At 39.1% G+C, this 12,628-nt stretch overlaps 1 long non-coding RNA gene across 1 annotated transcript; it reads left to right on the forward strand.

The window, feature by feature from the left end:
* The first annotated feature begins 3,313 nt into the window (after positions 1-3,313).
* On the forward strand, positions 3,314-11,086 carry LOC118998462 (uncharacterized). The gene is made up of 3 exons (XR_005068864.1): positions 3,314-3,475; positions 10,534-10,748; positions 11,056-11,086. It is a non-coding gene; the product is annotated as an uncharacterized LOC118998462 (long non-coding RNA).
* The last annotated feature ends 1,542 nt before the right edge of the window (positions 11,087-12,628 follow it).

Raw genomic sequence — 12,628 nt, forward strand, 5'->3', positions numbered from 1 at the left:
AGAACAGAAAGACAAGTGAGCAGTGCACACACATCTCAGGATTTTGCAAACAATATTGAACGGACAGCGACTGCATTTAGGGACTGGAACAATAAACGATGCATGATAAATCAATAAATGCAAGCAGCGAGTCTGCTCGGAATATGAATTCAGGCTCCCAGTTCTGCGTGTGCATTCTTTAATTTTGAAGTATATACACTAGTACGTGTTTACAATGCTGATGGACGCCAAGGGCGCTCTCAAATGATAATGTGTTTATATAACCCAGCGCTACAGGAATAATATACCGACTCCTACCCCACCCCCACTCCCTCCCCCGCCAAAAATGGGAGGGGAGCTTCCTCAATAATAGTTTGAAACTGAAAAAAATCCATTTGCAAACTAGTTAAATACAACCAGAAATTAAGCTGTTGAAAACCGGGGGCATGAACCGTAAGACAATAAAGGCTTTAAATGTGTATATTTATTGTTCTGGAGCCCTGGAGAATTGCGAGGTTTGCATGCACGGCTATTATGCAAACACAGAGAAACTTAAGAGCGACAGAACAAGGAACAGGCAGAGACTGCAAAGCCCTCGCTCGCTCCGACCCAGCTGCCGGTCCTCCGCCAGGCTAGATTGCATTTTCGCAGTGTTGATGTAAAATGGTGTACTCGCTTCCCCCACGCTCCCCCCTCACCCCCTTCCGCGCTCTCCTCCCACTCCTTCCAGCACCCCCACCCCCGATGATTTTATTATATTGGCACCAATCTTTCCAAAGTGGGTCTGGCATGCTAAAAAAGTAAACATGTGCTATATGGGGAATAAGGTCTGTATAGTATGACAGTTGAAACTTGATCTGTGATAAAATTACAGGATGTTGAAATTACTAGTAAGCTATTTTTAACGCTTTCGCAACGTTTCACCTCTAGTCACAGCATCTAGTTGAAACAGGATTACTTTAATGAAAATTATATTCACATGGCTGAAGTTAATGCACCCGGCAGAGCACAAATGCCTCATATTTAGTGACTTGAGGTGGAAAGACCCTCTGTGTGTATTTTTATGCCTTTTCATAATGTCTGCGTCCGCTGCAGTAAGAATTAGGGCACTTAACATTATCTAAACCACATTTTTGATTCAAAACATGGGGAAGTAATAAAAGGCAAGATCTTTCTCTTTTCTATACACACAGAGATAAATGAAAGAAAATGGCAGATCCTCCAATTACAATAAGTAATAAAACCCATGCCAAACAGCCGGTATTCTGAAAGATGTCGAAAACTATTTTAATAATTTAAAGTAATATCACAACTCTGCATCACGAAGGAGAACAATATAACAATTCACTGTCTCCCAGCTTTTGCATTAGCCAAATTATGACTTGCACATCACTCTTTAATTATCTTCCTTGAAATTTCATCTGATCTTTCTATTTTATAAACATGGGTTACAAAGAGAAATTACAGCTCTCCTGCTCTCTCTTTTTTTAACTTTAGGAAGCATACTGCAGACATTTGATTAGAATAACACGTTTTGTTCATTTTTTAACATATGAATGGACTTGACTGAAGGGCATTTTACATATTTTTTACATACATGAGAGATGCCTAAGGCTTCAGTTAGTCTGCCCTGTTAGCATAAATATATATATTCAGTTCAAGTAATCCTGTATTAAAAAACTTGAGTTGCAGTATTTTGACAAGATCACATATAAGATCGACTCTGAGTCAGTTTCCTGTGTGACCAATGCAGCATCATTTATGCACGAAACCTCAACAGAATGCCTGAGGGTATCCCTTAATTGTATATTCAATTTCTCAAAAAATACATGCTCTTTACAGCATCTAAGCAACTTCTACTGTTTTTGGTGCTATAAGTCTTTAAGTGTCTGTAAGGGACTTTCATCTAATTAGAAACCCTGTTTCTATGTCTCTTCAAGGTGGGTGCTGAGCTAGGCTACACGCTGAGTAATCTCTCTTCCCACAAACTCCCGATAAGGTTTTTGTGATGTTAACAACCTAGGTCTGAATATTCCTGAATATCTGCAGTCTTGTAATCAGATGAATGTTAAATCTCAAAACTGAATCACAGGGGTGTCTCCTCTCCCTTTTTACAACAGCACCACCACCATCCCCATGAACATAATAAAATGCAATAAATCAAACCTCTGGTCCAATACTGTGAAGGGCTTTAAAAATCATGGATCGCAATGGTGTGTGTTTATAAAACAAAACACAATTAAAAAAACCCACCCTCTATTTTGTCTCTTTAATATGATGCTTGACAGGCACCTGTAAATTATCTGTGTGGCAAATATCCATACAAAGAAAGTTTCAATTAAGATAAGGAGTTTGAATTGAAACAGTTCTTTGAAGTAATGTAGTTAATAGCTTGTTTGATTTCTGCTTGTGAGAGAGTAATAACGTGGATTCAAGGCTCCATCAATCACAGAGCAGATGTAAGACTTGAGACACCGACACCCAGGGGAATAGAGGCAAACTCCTGCCGTGCAGGGTCCCTGGGCTAATGTAAAGTAAATACTCATAAACAGATTGAATGTTGTAAGAAGACAATTCATTCAGGACAGTTATAATCATGAAAGCAACTGCTGTATTTATCTATTTTTAAAAAGCTTGTATTGGGACTTACTGGAGTGGAGAAAAAAGCAGTGTATGTTTACATGACTCACTATTTCTGGGCTCTTATATTGAAACATAGGAGCCTATACCCCCACATATATATGGGATATATATATATTTATATATAGCAGGAATAATATTATATATAATATTCCTGCTATATATAAATATATATATGTATGTATATATATATATATTCCTGCTGCTTTGCTTTGAGCTATGTAGCTTATTTAAAAGGTAAAAAATTAAAAATCAGCCTCACCTCTCAAGGGGGTATGGGAGCAGTGGACACATTATTCAATGTCTGTGAATCGTTTCATAAAGGATCAGGAGGATTAAGTTAGTTGCAAAAACCAGCAGTGACATAATTAGACAGATTGGGCTATAATAAACAGGATCATTAAAAAAGTACAGTTTGAAGAAAGAAGGCGACCATTTCGAAAATTCAAACCTCTCCGCGCACCTCTGGGCCTCACCCTCCCCCAAATTGCAAAAAACAACTGAAGCATTTTTGACCTTGGCTACAATAATACTTCATGTTTTAGCACTTTAGTCAGCATTTTATCTACTAATTGCTACACACTACCGCATGTGGCTCGAATCTGCCACTGCAGCTTTCTCTCATTGGTGAGCGAATTGCTTGATAAAGACTGGGAATTCAACCTGGCTGTTTCCTTTCGTGCTCCCCCTCGGCTGGCCCCCCGCCCGCCCTTTTTTCTTTCTTTTTCCAGCTAGAAGCCGCCAATTTTTCCAGAAAATACCGCATGGATCAGAACAGGGCCGGTGAATGATTCCCTCACGTCCTTCCACCGGTTTAACTCGGATCACTTTGGCGATTCCGAGGCAGAGGGAGGAGGTGAAGGGCGGGGGGCTGGGGGGTGGGCGGGGAGGACTGAGTGGGGCGAAGCGCGGGGCGGGTGAATTCTGTTGGTGGCTCTGATGCTAGGTGATTCTGCACATTGGTGCTTTGGCTCGTCCATCGCTGTGAGTTCTTTGGACTCCGTAATGCCCACCTAGGGACCTCGAGTTAGGGGCTCTCTCCCGTCCTGCTCGGTCAAGAAGTGGGGTTCATGGGGGTCGCTCCAGAGTGGATTGAAAGCTAGCACTGTCTGAGGGTCAGCCACAGCCTAGTCACCACCTCCTGGCAAGACTGGCGCCACAGTGAGCAGTGGGGGTGGGTGGCGTTATTAATAAGGAGGCCTCCAGCAGAGCAGGCTCGCCAAGTCTTAGTGCAACAAGTCTGTTGGTTTGAAGGAGGATAAACCGGGTTACACGGGTCATTGCTTTTCAGGAGACCTCTAGTGGTCAGAGGTTGAGCTACATCTTAAATTTGGGGCTCCTCCGATTAGTCGCCTCTCCTGGCCTATAATGGGGGTAACGTCTCCAACTGGTGTTCAGGCAGTCATGGCTGATAGGCTGGGACATAATTTCTCATGGCCTTAAGGCCACAACCAGAAAATAAGCAGAGAACTCCGAGAAATGCACCCCGGGGGGAGGGAGTCACGTGATACCCTTTGTGGGCAATGGAGGCCCCAAGTTCCTCTGCCCTCAGAAGTAGAGACTTCCTATCTTGTCTTGATTTTCCTCCTAGGTCTGATATTAATCAAATATTCTCAGGAGAGTTGGATTAAATTTGGCCAAGCCATTTCCAGTTACAATAGCAATGCTTGAGTCTGTTTTTTCTAATTTGTTTGTAAATTAAACCCAGTCCCTCACCCCGATCACAAATATACCCAAACACCCTTTAATTTTAACAATTCATTGCCTTCAAGTGCCCTTGACATTTGTGAGTTATTTAGTTTGCAAATAACTAATCTTTTTTGCCTTTTTAAAAAACTGCATGCACTGCAGTGGTGTGGATATGACTTTCAACTAAATTGTGACCTTGTCCTTATATCCAGAACACCATACCATTCCGTCTCAGGTGGTGAGGTGCTGGCGGGAAGGGTGGTGACGACCTATAGGCTTCTTTTTCTTCAGACTTATTTGTGATCCACATATTAATACTGAATTTGATCAATTGACCCCCTAGCTGGATATTAAAGGGATTGCTGGGAACAGCTATCTTAGATCATTTCAAAAAGAGAGGTCCCAGCCATCTGAGGTTATTAAAACATCTTGCCATACCTGATTTTTAAAAAAGAAGACAAGAAATGTACAGACATAAAGTCTTGGCTCCACTGGGGGACTCATGTACTGCCTACTAAAATTTTTTTCTGTGCAGTTTCAAATGGACATTAATGATGCCTGGTACTTGGTGATTTATATCTTAAATTACTTGACAAGCATTAAGTAACTCATTACTTAGAAGCAGAGTGGGTATGGTAGGTAAATCACTAGACTGAAAGTCAAGGGGACCATTCTTCACTGATTTTCCATGTCTCCTTGTCCGTGGCTATAATTATCTGTAGGACTCAAACCCTAATTCTGGCTTTGTTGAAATTTCTCAGATAATTGTGGCAGAATTATCCAGACTGGTCATCTGTGTAGTGGCAGCCCCCCACGCTAGGCCGTCAGCTAAACCCACGGAAGCGCCAACAAGTCCCATGGCTGCTTCCACCTACATTTTGTCATGCCACAGACTGATAATTTTATGACTTGTTATTACAGGTTGAAATATGTAAATGTAGTAATTCACTAAGGGTATAAAGAGATCTGAGTACTTTAGAGGAAATATAATACCAAGAAGAATAGTGAGATTGTTTCTGTTCTCATCAATAAGCTTTAGCCAAAATGAAATTGACCAGGCTTTTCACAAAAAAGGTAGGGGACCAGATGAGCCCCACCCAGGGCTTACACATGTGATTCTCAGACTGTGTTAGAACCAGCTCTCATAGGCTCACTAGAGCTGATAGTTACATTTTCAGAAATTTTGCAAGGCAGTTATTAAACACATCTATTATTAAACATTAAATTATAAAAAATTGCAATTAAATTCATTTAAAAGGATAATGCATATTCAAAACATCACTTTCTAGTTGTTTTACTATTGTCTATATTCTTGAGATTATTTTTACCTTTTGTATTTTTACAGTTGCAGTGCAATATAATGGTGTGCTACTGCAGATCTCTTCCCAACCTGTCTGTTGGCATTACATTGGTACCTTGAAATTAGCTGTGGTGGGAGTATTTAGACCAGGGGTGTCAAACTCATTTTCTCTGGGGGCCACATTAGCCTCATGGTTGCATTCAAGGGGCCAAATGTAATGTTAGGACTGTATAAATGTGACTACTCCTTAACTGTTAAGGAGTTGACATTACATTTGGCCCTTTGAAGCCAACCACAAGGCTGATGTGTTCCCTGGTGCAAATGAGTTTGACACCCTGCTTTAGATCATTGAACTCAGCAAACATTACAAATCAGTGCTTGATTTATTGTGTTGATTGCTTAGACTTAAGAAAGTGTTGGAGGAGATATTAATATTGTAGATCGTGGTGGTTAATTTTATGTGTCAGCTTGCCTAGCCATGGGATGCCCAGGTATTTGGTCAAATTCTACATATGCCTGTGAGGATGTTTTTGGATAATATTAACATTTGGACCAGTAGACTGAGTAAAGCAAGTTGACTGCCCACTGCCCTGCCCTGTGGGTGGGCCTCCAATCAGTTGGATTGAGTAGAACAAAAAGTCTGAGTAAGAGGAAATTCTTGGCTGACTACTTGATCTGGAACATTTTTCCCCCCTCCAGCCTTTGGTGTAGGACTGAAATACCGACTCTTCATTGGTTTCAAGCCTGCCAACTTTGGCACTAGAACTTGCAACATAGGCTCCCCTGGTTCTCAGGCCTTCAGGCTCAGATTGGAAATACACATCAGCTCTGCTGGGTCTCCTGGGAACCAGCTACAGATCTGGGGATTTCTTAGCCTTTGTAAACCATGGCAGCCCAATATTTATTTATAGTTATTTATAAATAAATTATATTTATTCATTAAATGATTATATATTTATATTATAATGAATATACATTTATCTATATTATAGATGAATATATTTATTTATATTGTAAATGAAGATATGCACAAACATCTCTCTCTATATGTGTGTATATATATACATACACACACACACACACACACACACACACACACACATATATATATATATATATATATATATATATATATATATCTCCCCTATTGGTTCTGTTTCTTTGGAGAACCCTAATACACAAATATAACTTAAATGTGTGTCAAGTCTGTAGTCAGTTATATTATAAATAATACAAATATTGGGGAAATATTTGAAAGCTATTATCTGATTTAGCAAAGAGGCCGTTCATATCATTGACAAAAGAGGGAAAGGTCTGGGATACATCTTTGTTTTTACCACTTTTGTCTTCTTAATATAAATGAAAATGTCAACCAGCATTCAAGTGGGAATGGTACTCATTTGTTAGCTGCGGCCACAGGTGAGCTGTGGATACAGGGGTTCAGCAAATAGTTAACAAAAGCCCTCAGTGAGAGCAGATTGGCTACATGGAATTCTCTGTGAAGACTGTTGTATATTTTATTATTGTTTGTACACTTATGTGCACTTCTTGTGGAACTCATATACCACACATATATGTACACATCTAGATCTATCTAAACAAACAGTTACGTGCATTTGGGAGGTGGGGAGCTAGGTAAATATTTAGAAGCACACCTCTGTCCAAAGGCCGCTTGAGCCTGACATGCAACCCAAACTTCTGGAGCAGGGGTGGCCTACTGGATAGCCTACCACCCCTTTGCATACAGCCCATGAGTTCAGAATGGGTTTTATGTTTTAAATGGTGGAATACGGTCACTAGAAGAATAATATTTCATGATATATAAAATTATATAAAATTCAAATTTTACTGTCCATAAATGCATTTTATTGGCACTCACCCAGGCTTGTTCATTTATACATTGTATATGGCTAAAATGGCAGAGCTGAGTAGTTACGACAGAGACCATATTGCCCTCAAAGCCTAAAATATTTATTATTTTGCCTTCTGTAGTGGAAGTTTGGGGTAGAAGTTGCCTGTTCTTGAATAGGTAGGCACATTCCTTGGTTGGAAGTAGTAGCCACAACCAAATGACCTTTGAAATCTTTTCTTGTCTTTGACCCTAGAAAGTTCCTCAGTAAACAGATGTGGAAAATGGGATACCCAGAGTGGTGAGGGATTCAATTCATTGACTCAAGGTCAGGAGAAAGACAATGTTATCATAAAGGTAAGAATGAAGCTTGATTTCCTGCTCCTGGGTTTGTGTTCTGATCACTGGATAACAGTGTCTTTCTTCCTTACTGCTTGTCTTAAAGCAGTGTATAATTTTGTTGGGTGATGTTAAATATTTATTGAATTTTCTCATTCAAGGTGGTTCGGTTACTGTGTCTATGTGTGTGATGGGAGTCTTCAGGATTAAAGGTGCTATATAATAGAGGATTATTTTATGACTTGTTATTGCAGGTTGAAATATGTAAATGTGGTAATTCACTAATGCTCTATCGGTGCATATATCTCGGAAATAAGAACGGATTATTCTTCCATTTAGGTCTAACATCATTTACAGCCTTTAAAAATATACACAATCAATTTTTTTAAATGAGGAAATGCAGCAGAAGAAAAAAAATCCTTTAATGCAATACTTCAGCTGAAAGTTTAATGACACAAAAGGCAGGCAATTCAAAGTTACAGTTCCCACAGCAACTGTAACTCTGCTATACAGCACATTTAGGCATAGATTTCACAGCATGTACTGCAATACAAAATACTCCACACTGGGCATGCAAGGGGGCAGAGTTATGGTTGCTATGGGTACCATGACTTTGAATTTCCAGATTTTTTGAGAGTTTAAATTCTCAACCAGAACATCACATTAATAGTTCATTTTTTTTTGCGTTGAAAATAATAAAGGTTGTATCACTGTTTCCACTGTCAAACCCATCTCCAGCTCAGGCCATTGCTTAGTATAAATGCCTACCCAAACACATTCACCCTACTTGCTAAAATTAAACACATGACCTCAGCCCAGGGGATATTTTAGTTTGCAAATTTATATGCAATGACTTTTGCTGGATAAACTAAATTTACCCCTCCTCCTTTCCAAAAATTACCAATAAATTCAGATTAACCCTTTCAGCATTCTGGTGTATTTTATCTGTTACTCATGGGCTGAGAGAATATAATAATCATATTCATTGCATATGAATGTATGATGTATATATTTATAATTTATACTCTGTCTACTTCCAAAAAGAACTGGAGGTAGCAAACTGCATGTATTCACTTATTCATTTATTCCTTGAACACACCATGCAATTTAATGTTAGTGGTCTCAAACAACTTTCGCTTTAAAAAAATTTTGAGGACCTCAGAGAGCTTTTGTTTATGATGGTTTTTTATATTAACAATAGGTATATACTATATATTTGATATATATCTTAATTTTAATGAACCTATTTAATAATAATAATAAACCATTACATGTTGACATACCATGTTTTTATCAAGAAACTATATTTTTTGAAACAAAGAAACTGAAAAGAGAGGCACTGTTTTACATTTTTATATATATCTTTAATGGATGACAGCTGGATTCTCATAGCTGCTTCTACATTTAATTTGCTGAATACCCCAAGTCACATAGCTTCTGGAAAATGCCACTATGCTTTGTGAAAGAATACAAGGGAAAAAAGCTGATAGTATCTTACTATTAGTAGAGTTATTGCCTTTACCCAATGGACCAACTAAAATGGTTTCAGGGATTCCCTGATCCCAAGACTCCACTTTGAGACCCAGTGTTCCATGCATGTGTTTATGCTGTTCTCCCAAGCATATGCCTCTTTCTTGTCTACACAAAAACTCCATTTTATGCTTCAAGCATTAAGAAAAATCAATCGCTCCTTTAGCTATATTCTCATAGGACTGTATACATATGTCAGTCTGAGCATTTACTGTGTCCTTATGATCGAATGTTTGAATGTCTGGGTGGTGGTGTCATTGTTAGAATATGAGCTACTTAATGAGGGGCCATGTCTTATACACTGTTGTTTCCTTGTTTTCTAGCACGGTGCCTGCATCCCATATGAATGGGATATAGGAATTCAATCCAATAAGCAAGCAAAAATATAAATCCCATTCACTGAGTCCATAATATAGGTTAAGGACTAGGTATGAGTTGTCTCATATTTAATCCTCATAACAGTGCTATGAATTTGGTAGCATTATTATTAATGTTTTTTGAACAGGAAACTAAGGCGTGGCCAAAGGTAAACAGCCATGGATCAGATACTGTGCCAAGAAATATGGGGAACAGTAAAAAGCAGAAAACAATCACTGCCTTAAAGGCATTTAAAACCTACTTTGGGGGACTAGACATAATGCCCAAATGAAAGGCAAACAACAATATAGAAGTTAGCTAAGAGCAGACAAAGACTATAATTAAAGAAATGCATACTTAGTAGAAGTTAAATTTAATTATAATTAAAGAAATGCCTACTAGGCCTACCTAGTAGTCAGTAGGAATGGCTACTGACTCAATGAATTATTTAGATTCAAACTTCAGAGGATATACTTCTAACAGAAAACCCTTGTTTTAGAATGCACACCAGATAAATGTGTATTTGTTTATAAATTATATATTTACTTTTGCACTAAATGTACTAATATATACTAATATACTCAAGATATAAATAATAAAAAATTTAAAAAGAGCGAGATAAAAAATATAAAATTAAATTCTCATTTTTTTCAGCATCCTGAGGAATTAAGCACCCCACCTTGGAGTCAATTCATGTAGACCAGTGGCAATCAACTTTGGCTTCACACTGTGCTCAGCTGGGGGAGTATTTAAGAGTATTAACCTGGGGTCTCACCTCAAGGTCAATTCAATTAGAATCTCTGAGGACGGGTATATAGGCCATGGGATTTTTTCCTCCCTTTTCCCCCAGGTAGAGAATTCAAATGAGCGACCATAGGTGAAAATTGCGGATCTGGCCACTGAGGACTGTAGGGCCGTGGGGAAAGACCAGGGATTGCAGCAGGCTGGGAAGACATCACAGAGAAGAGGATATTAAATGTAGCTGTGAAGGTTTTACTCAGAAGTAGTGAAAAGTTTCGTTTGTAAAATTGCATAAGCTCATCTTTTCAATCTCTACTTATCTGAGTAAGTACCTGTGTTTTTATTTTTTGAAGCTAGTACCAATTCTGAGTGTACCTGGCTTGTCGAGGTCTGGGAGTGAGGAACCCGGAGCTGTATCCTGTGTCTGGCTCAGAATTTGTGCTGACCTTTGGGGTTATTTTTTAATAATAATGATTATGGGGGTGGTGCTTTGCTATAGTTATAAAATACTTTGTCTCAGGAAAGTATGCTCTATGAGTCAATATATAGTCTGGTAAATGGAATCACAAAATGTTTGTTCTGGAAAGTGTGTTTTATTATTTCTTTAAATATTTTATTTACTTACCTTTAGAGGGGAAGGGAAGGAGAGAGGAAGAGAAACATCAATGTATGGTTGCTTCTCATGCATCCCCCACTGGGAACTGGCCTGCAACCCAGCCATGTGCCCTGACTGAGAATCGAACCGCAATCGTCTGGTTCACAGGCCCACGCTCAATCCACTGAGCTATACCAGCCAGGGTTGGAAGGTGTGTTTTAAATGGCACTTTCTTTTTGCATGTGGAGAAATGGAGACCCAGAGATGTGAAGTGGTGTTGGGTGCCTTAGGTAAAACAAAGCTCTTGGGAGGACAGGTTCAGGATATCGGTGAGGGTGGCTGATTGTCACTAGACAAATGGTTCTTAAGTATGTGCTGTGGAATTGCACCTTCCTAAAATGCCTCAGCCCACTCTCGGGCACCACGCCTGGGCCAAGTGGGATAGAATGGTAGTGGATCCTCCATCGTTTGCTGACCCACCAACACTGGGGTTGAGTTTGAACATTTTAAAACAAATGACAAGGAGTACTTCTAAACTCCCGAAGTGAGAAGGCCTCTCTGTGAATGAAGAGGTTGCACTAAATGAGCCCTGAGGTTCCCTGTGACCCTCCACGAAATTCCTAGTACCGTGTTTATTTCTGATGCAACACACCTATTGAGACTTTTCCCCACTGCTCAAAACAGTTTTGGAACTCATTGATTGTGATGCCTTTGGTGCTTTTGCTGGTTTTTGTTTTACCTCTTCCTCGTCGGCAAAATGTTTTTTTGAGGACTTTTTTCATCTGGGAAAATAAAAAAAAAGTCTCCAGGGGTGATAACAAATGAATGGGGGGAGGGATCAAATGAACAGGGAGGGTCCCCCCTGATACCTTACCTGTAACATCTCTCATTGTAGGTGAAATACATCCCAACCTGGGAGCTGCTAGACCAGAAGGACTCACAGAGGAGACCCAGTGTCACACAGAGACCAAGAAAACTTCATGATGACGACTTGTCAATGATGATGACTTATTAAGACCCTTTTTTTTCATTGAGTTTAAATGAATTTCATGATATATTAATAGAAAACAACACACAATCGTTGTTCTTTGTGCTATAAAACACATGAAAATATTGGAAAGATTCAAGTGTAGGAGATAGCATGACACCCAAAATTCCTTTATGCCTTTGTTTATCCTGTTACTTTGTCTTGATGTCCCTTAACTTGCCTTCTTCACCATGTCTACCTAAAGAAGTCTAACATACCAGTTGAAAAGAGGGCAAACAATAACAGTAGTTCATTGTCCTAAATGCTAGCCTGTACTTAACTTTATGAGGAAAGCACTTTCCACGTTTTGGGTGGAGACTTTGAGGCATAGAGAAGATAAGTAACTTGCCTAAGGCCACACAGCTGGAAAGAGAGATGGATTCAAACTCAGGTAATCTGTCCACCTGTGCTCTTAAAAGCACATTTTACCATCTCCTTGACAGTGTCAGGATGTCACATGAGAACAAGTGCAAATGTTTGATCAATTTATTGAACAGTTTCCTCATCACTTTTAAAAATATTTTATTTTATTTTTTATTTTTAGAGAGAGAGGAAGGGAAGGAGAAAGAGAGGGAGAGAAAC

The sequence above is a fragment of the Sturnira hondurensis genome, unplaced genomic scaffold (genome assembly GCF_014824575.4).
Source record: "Sturnira hondurensis isolate 20B ecotype Veracruz unplaced genomic scaffold, ASM1482457v3 Scaffold0014302, whole genome shotgun sequence".
NCBI lineage: Eukaryota > Metazoa > Chordata > Mammalia > Chiroptera > Phyllostomidae > Sturnira > Sturnira hondurensis.